Source organism: Oryx dammah, unplaced genomic scaffold (genome assembly GCF_014754425.2).
Source record: "Oryx dammah isolate SB20612 unplaced genomic scaffold, SCBI_Odam_1.1 HiC_scaffold_21, whole genome shotgun sequence".
Lineage (NCBI taxonomy): Eukaryota > Metazoa > Chordata > Mammalia > Artiodactyla > Bovidae > Oryx > Oryx dammah.
Genome location: NW_024070205.1, coordinates 36,697,425 through 36,711,341, shown reverse-complemented (window position 1 = coordinate 36,711,341; position 13,917 = coordinate 36,697,425). Strand labels below are relative to the sequence as shown.

At 47.0% G+C, this 13,917-nt stretch overlaps 1 protein-coding gene and 1 pseudogene across 2 annotated transcripts in view; one reads left to right on the top strand and one right to left on the bottom strand.

The window, feature by feature from the left end:
• Nucleotides 1–13,917, bottom strand: part of PIK3CD (phosphatidylinositol-4,5-bisphosphate 3-kinase catalytic subunit delta) — a 61,528-nt gene that overhangs the window by 43,481 nt on the left and 4,130 nt on the right. The window lies entirely within an intron of this gene.
• Nucleotides 10,481–10,600, top strand: LOC120880708 (annotated as a pseudogene).

The following is a 13,917-nucleotide window of genomic DNA, read 5'->3' as shown; positions in this document are numbered from 1 at the left end:
ACAACTAAAGCTGCTTCTTACAGCAAATCATCTGCCTCTTATAGGGCACCAGGCTGGATTTTTTTTTTTTTGACCACCCCTTGGAACATGTAGGATCTCAGTTCCCCTAACAGGGATGGAACCTACTCCCCCTGCCTTGCAAGCCCAGAGTCTTAACCACTGAACTGTCTCAATTTTTTAATGCATGATATGTCCCCATTTTGGGCTTCCCTGGTGGCTGAGACAGTCAAGAGCCTGCCTGCAATGCAGGAGACCTGGGCTCAATCCTTGGGTTGGGAAGATCCCCTGGAGAAGGGAATGGCAACCCACTCCAGTATTCTTGCCTGGAGAATTCCATGGATGGAGGAGCCTGGAGAGCTACAGTCCATGGTGTTGCACAGAGTTGGACACGACTGAGCGACAGGACACACACATTGTGCCCATTTTATTGTGACCCAATCCCACCCCTCAAGACCATTTTATGGGGGACTTCCCTGGTAATCCAGGGGCTAAGACTCCATGATCCCAATGCCGGGAACCCAGCTTCAATCCCTGGTCAGGGAACTAAATCCCATATGCTGCAACTAAGAATTTAAAGGGAGCAACTAAAAGATGCTGCATGCTGAAATTAGACCTGGCACAGCCAGAGAAGTAAATGAAACAATTTTAAAACAATCTTACAGCCCACCTGGACAATGAGGAGTCTCTGCAACTGTTAGATGGTATGACCCAGTGCCCTGGTGGGGGGTGGTCAAAACCAGTGGGGTGGGTCCTAGGCCTGTTCTATTGAATACCTCTTTTTGATGACAAGAATGAAAGGAGATTCAAGAACTGGCTCACTCATCGACAGAAATGCAAACAGAATTTACAGATACCTGGAGAAAGAAGTCTGTACAACTTATTCTAACAGAAGTGGGTAAATCTGGTAGAAACAAGTACAATGTAATTACATGTCAAGTTCCTTAATCAGAAATACAGAGTAGGGAGGAAGGGAAGAGACCTCAAGAGAGAACGGCATCCAGAGAACTCAGGGTTGACCCAACAGTTATTCAGAGGCAGCACTATAAGCCCTTCATGAAGGAGCCAACTGGGTCCTGGATTTCCTAAGGACCACTCTCTATTTGAAACTATATCTAGATACTTGCTCCTCCTGGTATTTGAACCTTTGTGGAGCCCCCAGTCATATTTGATGCTTTTGAACTGTGGTGCTGGAGAAGATTCTTGAGAGTCCCTTGGACAGCAAGGAGATCAAACCAGTCAATCCTAAAGGAAATCAACCCTGACTGTTCACTGGAAGACTGATACTAAAGCTGAAGCTCCAATACTTTGGCCACGATGCAAAGAGCCGACTCATTAGAAAAGACCCTAATGCTGAGAAAGATTGAAGGCAGAAGGAGAAGGGAGTGACAGAGGATGAGATGGTTGGATGGCATCATCGATTCAATGGACATGAGTTTGAGCAAACTCCAGGGCATAATGAAGGACAGGGAGATCTGGCATGCTTGCCGTCCATGGGGTCACAAAGAGTCAGACACAGCTGAGCGACCCATATTACAGCATGGTTGGTCTACAGAATATGGCAGAGTGATGCCAAGTTGCCTTGGAGATTGGGTTATAAAAGAACATGGGGCTTCAATCTTGGGCAATCTTTGGTCTTTTTTTTAAATCTTTTATCTTTCTCTCATCTTTATCTCTTGGCTAAGCCAGCAACCAAGTTATACGGACACTTAAGCTATCCTGTGAAGAAGCCCACATGGCAAGGAACTGAGATATCAAAACCTTGGCAGGTATCTCCAGCCACATACACCTGCAGCACCAGCTGCTCCTTGATTCTGACCTACAGAAACTGTGAGATAGCGTTTGTTGTTTAAGCTGCTAATTTTTTTCACTTTGTTTTGTATTTTTAACAATTTTATTTATTAATTTCTGGCTGTGCTGGGTCTTCATTGCTGCTGGGCTTTTCCCTAGTTGTAGCAAGTGGGAGCTGCTCTCTAGTTGCAGTGCACAGGCTTCTCATTGAAGTGGCTTCTCTTGTTGTGGAACACAGGCTCTAGGGCACGAAGGCTTCAGTAGTTACAATCGTGGGCTCAGTAGTTGCAGCTCTGAGGTTCTAGAGCACAGGCTCAGTAGTTGTGGAGCAATGGATTAGTTGCCCCACAGCATGTGGGATCTTCCTAGACCAGGGATCAAACCCATGTCTTCTGCACTGGCAGGTGGATTCTTTAGCACTGAGTCACTAGGGAAGCCCTAAGCTGCTAAGTTTTGGGGTAACTTGTTACACAGCAGTAGATAATGAATACACTGATGGCTGTGGTGTTCACTATGTGGCCTAGCACCTGTTCCAGGCTTAGGATAGCAGAGGCTCCATCAATACCTGTGACTGAACAGTCAGTACAAACAACTCCTCCACTGTAATAATGAGTCAGAGACATTCCTAAAGAAGTGGCAACAGGCCGACTGAAAGAAGCCAGCCACAGAAGACCACATCCTGTGTGATTCCATGTGTATAAAATGTCCAGAATAGGCAAGTCCATAGAAACAGAAAGTAAAGCAGTGGTTGCCAGGGCTGGGAGGGGTTCGGGAGAAATGGAGAGTGATTGCTAGTGAATACAAGGTTTCATTTTTGAATAATTAAAATGAAACTCCAATACTTTGGCCACCTGATGAGAAGAGCCGACTCATTGGAAAAGACCCTGATGCTGGGAAAGATCAAGGGCAGGAGAAGGGGGTGACAGAGAAGGAGATGGTTGGATGGCATCACCAATTCAATGGACATGGGTTTGGGTGGACTCCAGGAAATAGTGAAGGACAGGGAAGCCTGGCATGCTGCAGTCCATGGGGTTTCAAAGAGTCGGACATGAGTTAGCAACTGAACAACAGCTACAAGATTTCTTTTTGAGTGAGGAAAATGTTCTATAATAGGTTATAGTGATGGTTGCACAATTCTGTGACTATATTAAAAAATACTGAATTGTGTACATTAAAAGAATTTTATGGCATGTGAATTATATCTCAATAAAGCTTGTTATGTTCTAGAAGGGGGCGAGGTCACTGTCCCAAGTCAGAAGTGGCACAAGGTGGGCTGGCCCGTTGTAGGACTGGGGAAAGTGTTGGGGTGCTTCAAGTGGAGGGGCCCCCTTCATACCTGGCGCAGAGAACATGGGAAGGTCTCAGGAAGGCTAACTGCTGCCAGTCAGTGAAAGGGTGTCTGTGTACTCATCCTACAGGGTTTCAAGCCGCCTGGAGCCCAATATCTGGGGCCTGGACATGGCCCTGACTTCCTGTTCCCTATAGACCATCCCACCCACGCATGGTTGACACCCAGCTCTACCAGGAAGGCCTCTCCACCTGCCCTTCATGCAGAAGGGGGGTGGGTGGCCACAAAGCCACAGGCTGCAACTTCTTAAAGGACAGAGTGGCCTCCACAAATGAGGCGATCCTACAGCAGAGTCACCCAGTGATGCAGGAAAGCAGGTCCTGGATGAAAGGCAAAACGAGCCGTGAATTTAGAACAAAGAAAAAGACTTAAACAGCACAGAGTACACTGGTACATCGTATCTAAGAGGTGGTCGATTTACCGGAAATAGAAACAGCTCCAAAGAGGACTTTGAACACGTGGTGGGGCAAGTGTGTCTCAGGGAGGCCACGGGGAGGTCGGAATCTTTCATCTCTCTCTGGCTTCTGAGGTTGGTTTCAGAGTCAGAAGCTGGCAGTCGGACCCAAACAGCTCTTCACTGCACCCTCCCAGAATCTAGGATGAACTTGGGGACCTCTGCGAGCCTGATGAAAGTATACACACAAATGGTCTCCTGGGAGCTTTTTTCTGGGGAGAAGTTCTGTGATTTTTCAACAGATTTTCAAAAAGATTTAAAATCTAGGACTTCCCTAGCTGTCCAGTGATTAAGAATCCAGGCTTCCACTGCAGGGGCCACAGGTTCAATCCCTGGTTGGGGAACCTAAGATCCCACATGCCAAAAAAAAGGGGGGGGGATTTAAAAATCTGAAAAAAGGTTAGAAACCATTGAGTAGTGAAGCTGTAGGGCAGGTTTTATTTACAAACGTTTCATAACAGGCTTGGATGGATTCTATGCAATTAAATACATATAGTATACACACACACTTATAAAACATATAGCACATATATAAAAAACGTGCACATGCATAATCTAGGAAAATCACAGCCGATAATATCCAGAAGATGTAGACACTCCAATCTCAAGACCCCCAAGAAATTAATATCTTTTAAAACTGCAGGGCTTCCCGGGTGGCTCAATGGTAAAGAATCCGCCTGCCAGTTCAGGAGACCCAGATTCCATCCTTAGTCCTGGAAGATCCTGTATGCCTTGGACCAGGCGACTAAGCTAGGGTGCCACAACACTGAGCCTGTGCTCTGGTGCCCAGGAACTACAACTACCAAGCTCATATGCCACAATGACTAAAGCCCGGGTGCCTAGAATGAGAAGCCTGCACACCACACCTAGAGAGTAGCCCCTGCTTGCTGCAACTGGAGAAAGGCCCACACAGCAACGAAGACCCAGCACAGACAAAAATTAATTAATTAAAAAAAAAAACTCTGCGAACTCGACTTCATCTCTCCTGTCCTGACCCCAAACAAATCACACACACACACACACACACACACACACACACATTCAGGGTGGCAGTGGAGATGGCTTCCCCTCCTAAGGGTCTCAGCCGTTTGGCAGTGTACTCCGTTCTCCTAGGTACCCCTTCCCTAGGCTCAGCCTCCAACCTCCTCCTTCCCCACTCAGCCATGGGTTTGCACGTCCTTCTCTCCTGTTGTCAGGAAACCCCAGATCCGACGACAACCTGTAAGCCTCGGGGACCACAGAGAACTCTGAGCGTCTCATCCCATCACCCATCTCATCCCATCTCTCCTTGGCAGATACCCTGTATGTCTCCTCCTTCCACTTTCAGGTCTCCAGGCTGCTTCTACCCCAGGAACTACCAGGTAGGTTCAAAACAATAGCTTCAGGTCTTCCCTGGTGGTCCAGTGGCTAAGCCGCTATGCTGTCAATGCAGGGGGCCCGGTTTAATCCCTGGTCAGGGAACTAGATTCCACGTGCCGCAACTAAGAGTTCACATGTTGCAACTAAAGACAGCACATGCCTCAACTAAGACCTGCTACAACCAAATAAATAAATAAACATTAAAACAACAACAGCCTCCTCATCGGTTGTCAAGCCCGTCTCTGGGGCTACAGCAAGGATCCCCCCATCACTAAGCCCCTGTCATAAGCCAGCACATTTTAGGTGCCTTACGTCCATTTTTGCATTTAATCATCACAAGAAGCCCCTACAGCAGGCCTTCTGTTTCATAAAGGAGGATGGTGGGGCTCGAGGAAGTGACGCTGCACAGCTAGTGATGGGAGAGGCAGATGTGAACCGGGTTGACCCCCGAGCCCTGCTCTCACCACTGAACCATACTCCCTTTCCTGGGTGTCCAGAAGAACCAGATTTGGGCCACGGGTCAAGAAGACACTTGAGTCCTGTTGCCATGACTGTGTCACCCATTAGGTTGAGGACCCTTGGGTGGACTTCCCACAAAAGGCTCAAGAGTTGGGCAAGGAGGCAGTAGAGGTTGCAGAGGTTGGGCCCGGCTTCTGCTGGACAGAAGGGGAGAATGGGCACTACCTGGGCAGACTGGGGTGGGCTGGGTACCAGAAGCTGCATCCTCCTGGGACCTCTCTCTGTAGAGGAACAGAACCCAGGAGACCAGCTCCACTGAGACAAAGGACTGCAAGAACAGACAGGCTGTCTGGACCCCAAGCTAGCATGGAGACAGAGGGAACCAGTGAGAACAGGGCGGGGATGACCCTCTGCACAGCTGATGGGCTCCCAGAGGCCTCAGCCCTCCTCCCACCTGGGATCCAGATTCCCCTCCTGGGCAACAAGGGGGCGCATTTGGAGACAGCACAGGACAGGGGTGAGGAACAAGCTCTGCCACTTCCATTCTGAGTAATACCTGGATAAGTTACTAAACCTCTTTGTGCCTCAGTTCCCCCTTCTGTAAAACACAGATCATGACAGTGCTTCAAAGAAGAAATTAGTACTGGGGGGACTTCCCTGGTGGTGTTGAAGCTGAAGCTCCAGTGCACTGGCCACCTGATGAGAAGAGCTGACTCACTGGAAAAGACCATAATACTGGGAAAGATGGAAGGCAAAGGGAGAAGGGGGTGGCAGAGGATGAGATGGTTAGATAGCATAACAGACTCAGTGAACTCTGGGAGATAGTGAAGGACAGAGGAGCAGGCTGTAGTCCATGGCTTCATAAAGAGTAGGACACGACTTAGCCACTGAACAGCAACAACAACTGGTGGTCCAGTGACTAAGACTCTTACTCTCAATGCAGAGGGGTTTGATCCCTGTTCGGGGAACAAGATCCTACATGCACAACTGAAGACCCGGCACAGCCAAATAAATAAATAAATAAGAATAAGTTAGTATTTTCAAAGTGTCCAGAATACTACCTAGCACAGAGTAGGTGCTACGAAAGGGTTTGTTTTTATTGTTATTAAAGATGTGGCAAGCTAGACTAAGGTGGCAGTTCAGAGCTGGCCAATAGAAAGGCTCATTGGTATACATACTGCTAATAGGATCTGCAGAAAAGAAACTAGTGTGAAAGATCCCTTTTCTGGAGCTTGTTGTGCTCATCTCAGGGTGAGGGGCTGGGTCTTTGAGATGGGAGTTCTAGGTCAAACTCCGCCTCTCACCCAGGCTCTGTGATTCTGCCGTCTTCCCCCATCCCTCCCCCCCACCTCTCTGTAGCAGAATTGGGGGAATTGTGCTCACCATTCCCTCTTCAAGACACCTTGACTGATGGTCTCATCATGCTGACCACTCAGGGTACCAGGCTGCAGGTTTTGGTTACCAGGCTGCAGGTTTTGGTCTCTGAAAGACTTAGCTGTTCTTGTGCCGAAGCACACCCATGCCAGCTGTTCACCTTTGTAATTACACAGTGTGGTCAGCGGATAAGTGGATGAAATATGGGTGTGACCAGCAAGAGCTGTTTCCATGAAAACAGAATTGAATGCTTTAGAAAACAGTAAAGACAACTCACTAAAACAAAGTTTCCATTGAATGAGACTGAGCGAAGCAACTGTAAAAGGTAGGGGAGAAGAATGAGAATTGACAAGGACTCTATGCCTTTCTTAAGAATGATGAACCAATCAAACAAAAGCTCTTGGCCTCACATCAGTACATCTATGTACTTTTTTGGGGGTGGGAAGAGGGCATGCTGCATGACAAGGGGGATCTTAGTTCTCTGACCAGATCCTCTGGCATCGGGAGCTTGAGGTCTTAACCACTGAACTGCCAGGGAAGTCCCACATCAGTATTCAGGGATATGTTTTAAGTTAAGATGCTTAGATTTGAGAGGCAGCATTTTCATAATTATCTACCTAAACCGAAGTTTCAGTTCATCAGTCAATGAATCACATAGGATAAACGGGCTCCTATGGGACCTCCCTGGTAGTCCAGTGGCTAAGATTCTGCACTCCCAATGCAGGGGGCCTGGGTTTGATCCCTGGTCAGGAAACTATATCCTGCATGCTGCAACTAAGACCCAGTGCAGCCAAATAAAGTAATAATTTTTTTTTAACTGCTCCTAAGAAGCTAGGTATTTCATCACAGTTGCATCTAATTTAATTGTTGCTGCTACTGCTGAGTCACTTCAGTTGTGTCCGACTCTGCAACCCCATAGACGGCAGCCCACCAGGCTCCCTCGTCCCTGGGATTCTCCAGGCAAGAGCACTGGAGTGGGTTGCCATTTCCTTCTCCAATGCAAGAAAGTGAAAGCGAAGTTGCTCAGTCATGTCCAACCCTCAGAGACCCCATGGACTGCAGCCCACCAGGTTCCTCTGTCCATGGGATTTTCCAGGCAAGAGTACTGGAGTGGGGTGCCACTGCCTTCTCCGAATCTAATCGCTATTTTGCCTTATTCTGTTTTTCAAACTGTAGTTGGAGACATTGGGGTGGGAATAACGGAAGCCACAGCAAGAACATAAACATCTTCCCAGAGCATCCATCTGACTCAAAAGTAAGGGGGAATAGCAAAATAAACATGGATTATCGAGGAATAGAATGTAAAATTATTGTTAGGATTAAAAATAAAACTTGAAGCTTCAAAGCAAGGTCATGGTTGGGGTGGGCTGCAGCAGGCAAGGGTCACAATCCCATCTCTCTGGTGGGAGGAGTGGGTGGGAAAGTTGGAGAAGCAAGGTCTATGAGGGTAAAGGTCATGGCCAGCTGCCTAGCCATCTCCCAACCACTTTCCCACAAACCTGCAGCAGAAAGCCGTCCTGGGACGGCTGCCTTCGGAGCAGCCTGCCCACTTGGGCACCCCATCTCACTGCTGCAGCTTGCAGGTGATGGGGCCGAGATCATTTGATGGTAGTCCTCACTAGAAGCCTCACCTCCACCCTCCTCAGCCTCTGTCCTCCAAGCTCCTCCAGACCTTGAACAGTTAGAAAAAGCTGGGAAAAAAAAAAAAAAAGAACCTCCTGGCTTTGGCACATCTGAGAGGAACAGGCTGATAACAAAGGGCAAAGCGATTCCAACCTAAAATGGGGGTATTTACTGACACACACCCTGTGCATTCCAAAAGGATCATTTGTGGGAGAATCAAATAAGATAGTGGTTGGGGACTTTCCTGGTAGTCCAGTTGTTAAGATTCCACACTTTTTTCAATGCAGGGGGAGAGAGTTGAACCCTGGTTAGGAAACTAAGATCCCACATGCCAAGCAGCATAGCCAAAAAGTTAAAAAAAAAAAAAAAAGATAGTGGTTGAATAAACCTTAGCACAGAAGCAAGCCTCAACAACTTATGACAAAGATACCTGTCATTTAAATCCATTCAGTCCTCCAGTGTGGGGTGCAAAGATTCATTCATCCAGTGGCAAACATAGCAACTTTCGAAGTGCCCATTCCAAACTAATGCAAGTTTTTCCTTATTTCTAATCCTCACGACAATCCAATAAAAGAGATATGGTTATGTCAATTTTCAGATGAAAATCTGGAGGCTCAGAGAGGTCAAGATCACTAAGCATTTAGGATCAAAACCAAGATCTCAACTTCCATCTAGTTCCTAAACTCTTGCTTTTGACATGAACATTAGACTTTCTCTCTACTCATTCTCAAACACTGTGCCTCCCACTGGAAATACTAAGCCTCACACATCTTATGAAGCTCCCTTATATAAGACACAGGGCAGCACTTAATTGAAAATAGAGCACGCTTCATCACTGGTTTCCCAATGACAGTAGGTGAATATTTATTCAAATATTCATCAAACCACACAATAGGGAAAAAAGATTCATAACCCAGTGAGCTGGCTTTTGGACCCATGAACCATCAGAAACAAGAGTGTGGTTTTGGTCATCTTTTCATTGGCTCTGAACATGAGAAAGGTTTTTCAATGGAGTTTTTTAAGAGGGACAGGTGAGAGGGGAAGTTGGGGGGGTTTTTGGTGGTTTTTCCACTAGAAGAAATTTCTCATGAAGCTGTTTGAGATCAAGACCCTGATTTTATTGATTTCCTCCCCAGACACAGGTCGGCAGCAAAGAGTAAAATGCATGCTTAAACAAACTGTGTATTGGATGGACGACCCTCACCTCAGGCTACCTGACGCGCGCTTGAGAGGAGCTTGGATGCCGTTTCACTCTGTGCTGTGCTCAGCTGTGTCCGACTCTTTGTGACCCCGTGGGCTATAGCCCACTAGGTTCCTCTGTCCATGGAACTTTCCAGGCAAAAATACTGAAATGGGTTGCCATTTCCTACTCCAGGGGATCTTCCCCACCCAGGGATCGAACTCATGTCTCTTGCGTCTCCTACACTGGCAGGATTCTTTACCACTGAGCCATTAGGGAAGCTTTACTTTTTACTCTAAAGGGCTGCAAAAGCCCACTTCATGGTCAGGAACCCACGCTGGTGCTACCCCAGGGTCCTGCGCCTGTGGGACCAAACCGCATGAAGGAGCGATTGGATGCGGACAGAAACGATCACCAAGATGAATTCTGGACGCCACCATTCGTAAGCCTTTACCCTCATTTCCATGCTACAGGGGTGATGGACCCCAGAGCACAGGTCCTGCAGCCCCTCAGTCCCGCCACACCTCTCAGCAAGCATCGGTTCATGCATTTGCTCTGGGTAGGCTCACACCCAGATCCAGGCAGACAGCTGGGGACTAGGTCCATTTTAACAGAAGGGCTGATCATCTACCTTTACAGCAGAAAAACGGATCCCCATGCTTAACCCAAATCCCTTTGGCTTAAGTGTAAACCATCTCTCCTTGTAGTAACAAGATTAATCTTGAGGGTAAATGGAGACTTGTTTAATAAAATAATGATAATAACAGTAGTAGTGGAGTGGGTTGCCTTGCCCTTCTCCAGGGGATCTTCCTAACCCAGGGGTCAAACCCACAGCTCTTACCTCCCCTGCACTGGCAGGTGGGCTCTTTACCACCTGCACCACCTGAGAAGCCCATTCCTTGGCCACACCACCCTAAATGCACCTGATCTTGTCTGATCTCAGAAGCTAAGCAGGATTGAGCCTGATTAGTACTTGGGATGGGAGCCTGCCCGGGAATATCAGGTGCTGTAGGCTTGGGCTTCCCTGGTGGCTCAGACAGTAAAGAATCTGCCTGCAATATGGAAGACCAGGTTTGATCCCTGGGTGGGGAAGATCCCCTGGAGAAGGGAACGGCAACCCACTCTAGTATTCTTGCCTGGAGAATTCCGTGGACAGAGGTGCCTGGTGGGCTGAGTATCAACTATATGATACGCAATGTTCATTTTCTAGTTTATCTCATTTAATCCTTAAGACAACACTAGGAACAGCTCCCATTAGCTTCACTTAACAGAAGAGGAAACCGAGGATCCAGAACGTAAGAAATCTCAAGGTCACACAGCAGGAATGTAGGGAAACTACAGTTTAAATTCCAGAGTTCCATCCAATTCTAGAGGTCAAATGTTTAATTGCTATGTTATACTGCAGCAAACTTCATGCTATACCTACAGCTAACAACCAAATAGAAAGCTATTTAGCCTCATTAGTAAAATAAATAAATAAAACAAAAAAATTTAAGATGACTACCTTTTAAGCCAATTAGTAAAACATTTTTTACCAATATTATTAAATGCCATCATGAAACTGTTCTATATCACCGGGATAAACTCATTCAATATTTCCTGGAAAAATATTTAGTTCCACGAGCCGTAAAAGTGGTCAATACCTTTGATGATAATTCTTGAATATGGGAAAATTCAGATGCCTGAAAATATCTGTTACAGAGCTTCAAAAGTGGGGTGTGTGTGTGTGTATGTGTGCCTGGAAGCAAGATAAACGTCCCACAATGGAGGATGCCGGAGAAAGTAATGGTGTCCCTGCACTAGGACATTTATCCTGCCAATAAAGGATAACCAGGTGATGAAGTGATGTGGAATGCTAACGTGCCCCCGTTAAGTGAAAAAAGCAAATTACAAAAGCACATGATTTGCCCCTCACACAATTAAGTGTAGAATTATCACATGACCCAGCAATTACACTTCCGGGTATATAGGCAGAAGGATTCAAAGCAAGGACCCAAACAGGTATCTATGAACATCCACACTCATAGCAGCATTATTCCCAACAGCCCCAAAGTGGAAGTAACCAAGTGTCCATAGACAGATGACTGGACAAGCAAAATGCGGTCCGTCCATACAATAGTCCTTATTCAGTCCTTAAAAAGAGGGGGGTGCTTCTGACACATGCTGCAACACAGATGAATCCAGAGGTCATGATGCTGAGTGAAACGAGCCAGTCACAAAAGGACAAATGCTGTGCGATTCCATTTGTATCAGGTACCAAGAGTAGTCAGCTTCTGAGACAGAAAGCTGAATGGTGGATGCCAGGGGCTGAGGTGGGGAGAGCCATACAGAGCATTACGTTTTAATGGGTAAAGAGTTTCGATTTTGCAAAACAAAAAAATTCTGGAGACAGACAGTAGTGATAGGTGATGACAATGTGAATGTACTAAGTGCCACAGAATGAAATACACTTGAAAAAATGATCTAAATGGTAATTTTTATGTATGCTAAGCTGCTAAGTCACTTCAGTCGTGTCCAACTCTGTGCGACCCCATAGACGGCAGCCCACCAGGCTCCTCTGTCCCTGGGATTCTCCAGGCAAGAACACTGGAGTGGGTTGCCATTTCCTTCGCCAATGCATGAAAGTGAAAAGTGAATTTTACCACAATTAAAACATAAAAATCAAAGTAAAAAAGCATATGCCTAATGCAGGGTTCGATCCCTGGGTTGGGAAGATCCCCTAGAGGAGGGCAAGGCAACCCACTCCAGTATCCTTGCTGGAGAATCCACATGGATAGAAGAGCCTGGCAGGCTACAGTCCCTGGGGTTGCAAAGAATCGAGCACGACTGAGAGACTAAGCACGCAGCACACTGGTCACAGTTGAAAATGCACATTAAAAGATGGAAAAGTGGGAATTCCCTGGTGATCCAGTGGTTAGGGCTCCACGCTTCCACTTCTGAGGGCCCAGGTTCCATCCCTGGTCGTGGAACTAAAATCCCACAAGACGTTCTACACACCCTGTACACATCAGCTCTTACAGACATAAGCGTGTGCCTGGCACTTTACACATGACTATATGAAACGTTCAAGACTGGTAATAAAATTGCTATTCCAGTGTTAAAACTGGGGACTCTGAGGCTTTCGAGGGTTCTGTGATTTGTCTAGTGGTTAGGAAGGACTTCCCTGGTGGTCCAGGGGTTGGGACTTTGCCTTCCAATCCAGGGGGTGTGGGTTCGATCCTTGGTAGTGGACTTAAGATCCCACATGCTTCTAGGTCCAAAAACCGAAACATAAAACAGAAGCAACACTGTAACAGGTTTAATAAACGGCTTTAAAAATTATCCACACTAAAAAAAAATTTTTTTTTAAGTGGTTGGGATTAAAATTGAGTCTGCTTGCCTCCAAAGACGTACTTTTTCTTCCCTGTGGCAATCCCTCCATCATCACCTCTGCACCCCACCCCGCCTATATATAAAGGACTTCAAGTTTCAGTATCATAGCTATGAACCTGCTTCCCTGTTGAGAAGACAGCATGTCTCCAAGATTTCACAACCAACACAAAAAAAGGCAATGCCCCCCTGCAATTCTAGATGGGGAGGTGGAATAAGAGCCCTACCCCTCCAGAAAGCTTCCACCCCTACAAACTTCAGTAATAGGGATGGGGCTCCCCAAATCCCTTCCCACACCACCAGCCCCATCCCGCCCCACCTCACAATGGTGGCGCTCAGGAGAAGGACATAGGGACATAGCAACAAAACTGAGCCACCCCAACAACTGCTCAAGAGAGGAAACTCCAAACTGGGAGGGGCTGTGTGTCCCCAGACAGAGGTGGGAAGCCCTGAGCTGAGAAAGCGCTGTCCGAGGTCAGGTGGGACCAGAGAAGAAAAAGGGGGCTGAAACAATTCCCTGCAGGCGAAGAGCTTGGTCTCTTGGCAGTTCCTTTGAATTCCAGGAATTTTCTTTTCTACCTTTGGGACCCTGATTGTGGAGGGTACTACTAATAGCAGAGCTAACTTCTAAGGCGGCTGCCAGTTCACGAAGCTAGGGAGAGGGCAGCAGGAGGGCGGAAGGAAGGCTGGTGACAACAGGACCTCTAGTGACTCTGAAATCCTTGCCTGATGTCACCCACAGTAAAGTATAGGGCCCAGACATAGGGAGCGTTCCATTCCCTGCAAAGATGACTGGGCTCAAACCTTCCCCAGAAAATACCAAAGACACACACTCCCATCCTTCTGTAGTAGGCTGAACGGTGGCCCCCTAAAGATATGTCTGCCTTCATCCCCAGAACCTACGAATTATTTGGAAAATTAACTTTGTGCAGAAAGGGTCTTTGCTGATGTAATTAAGGACCC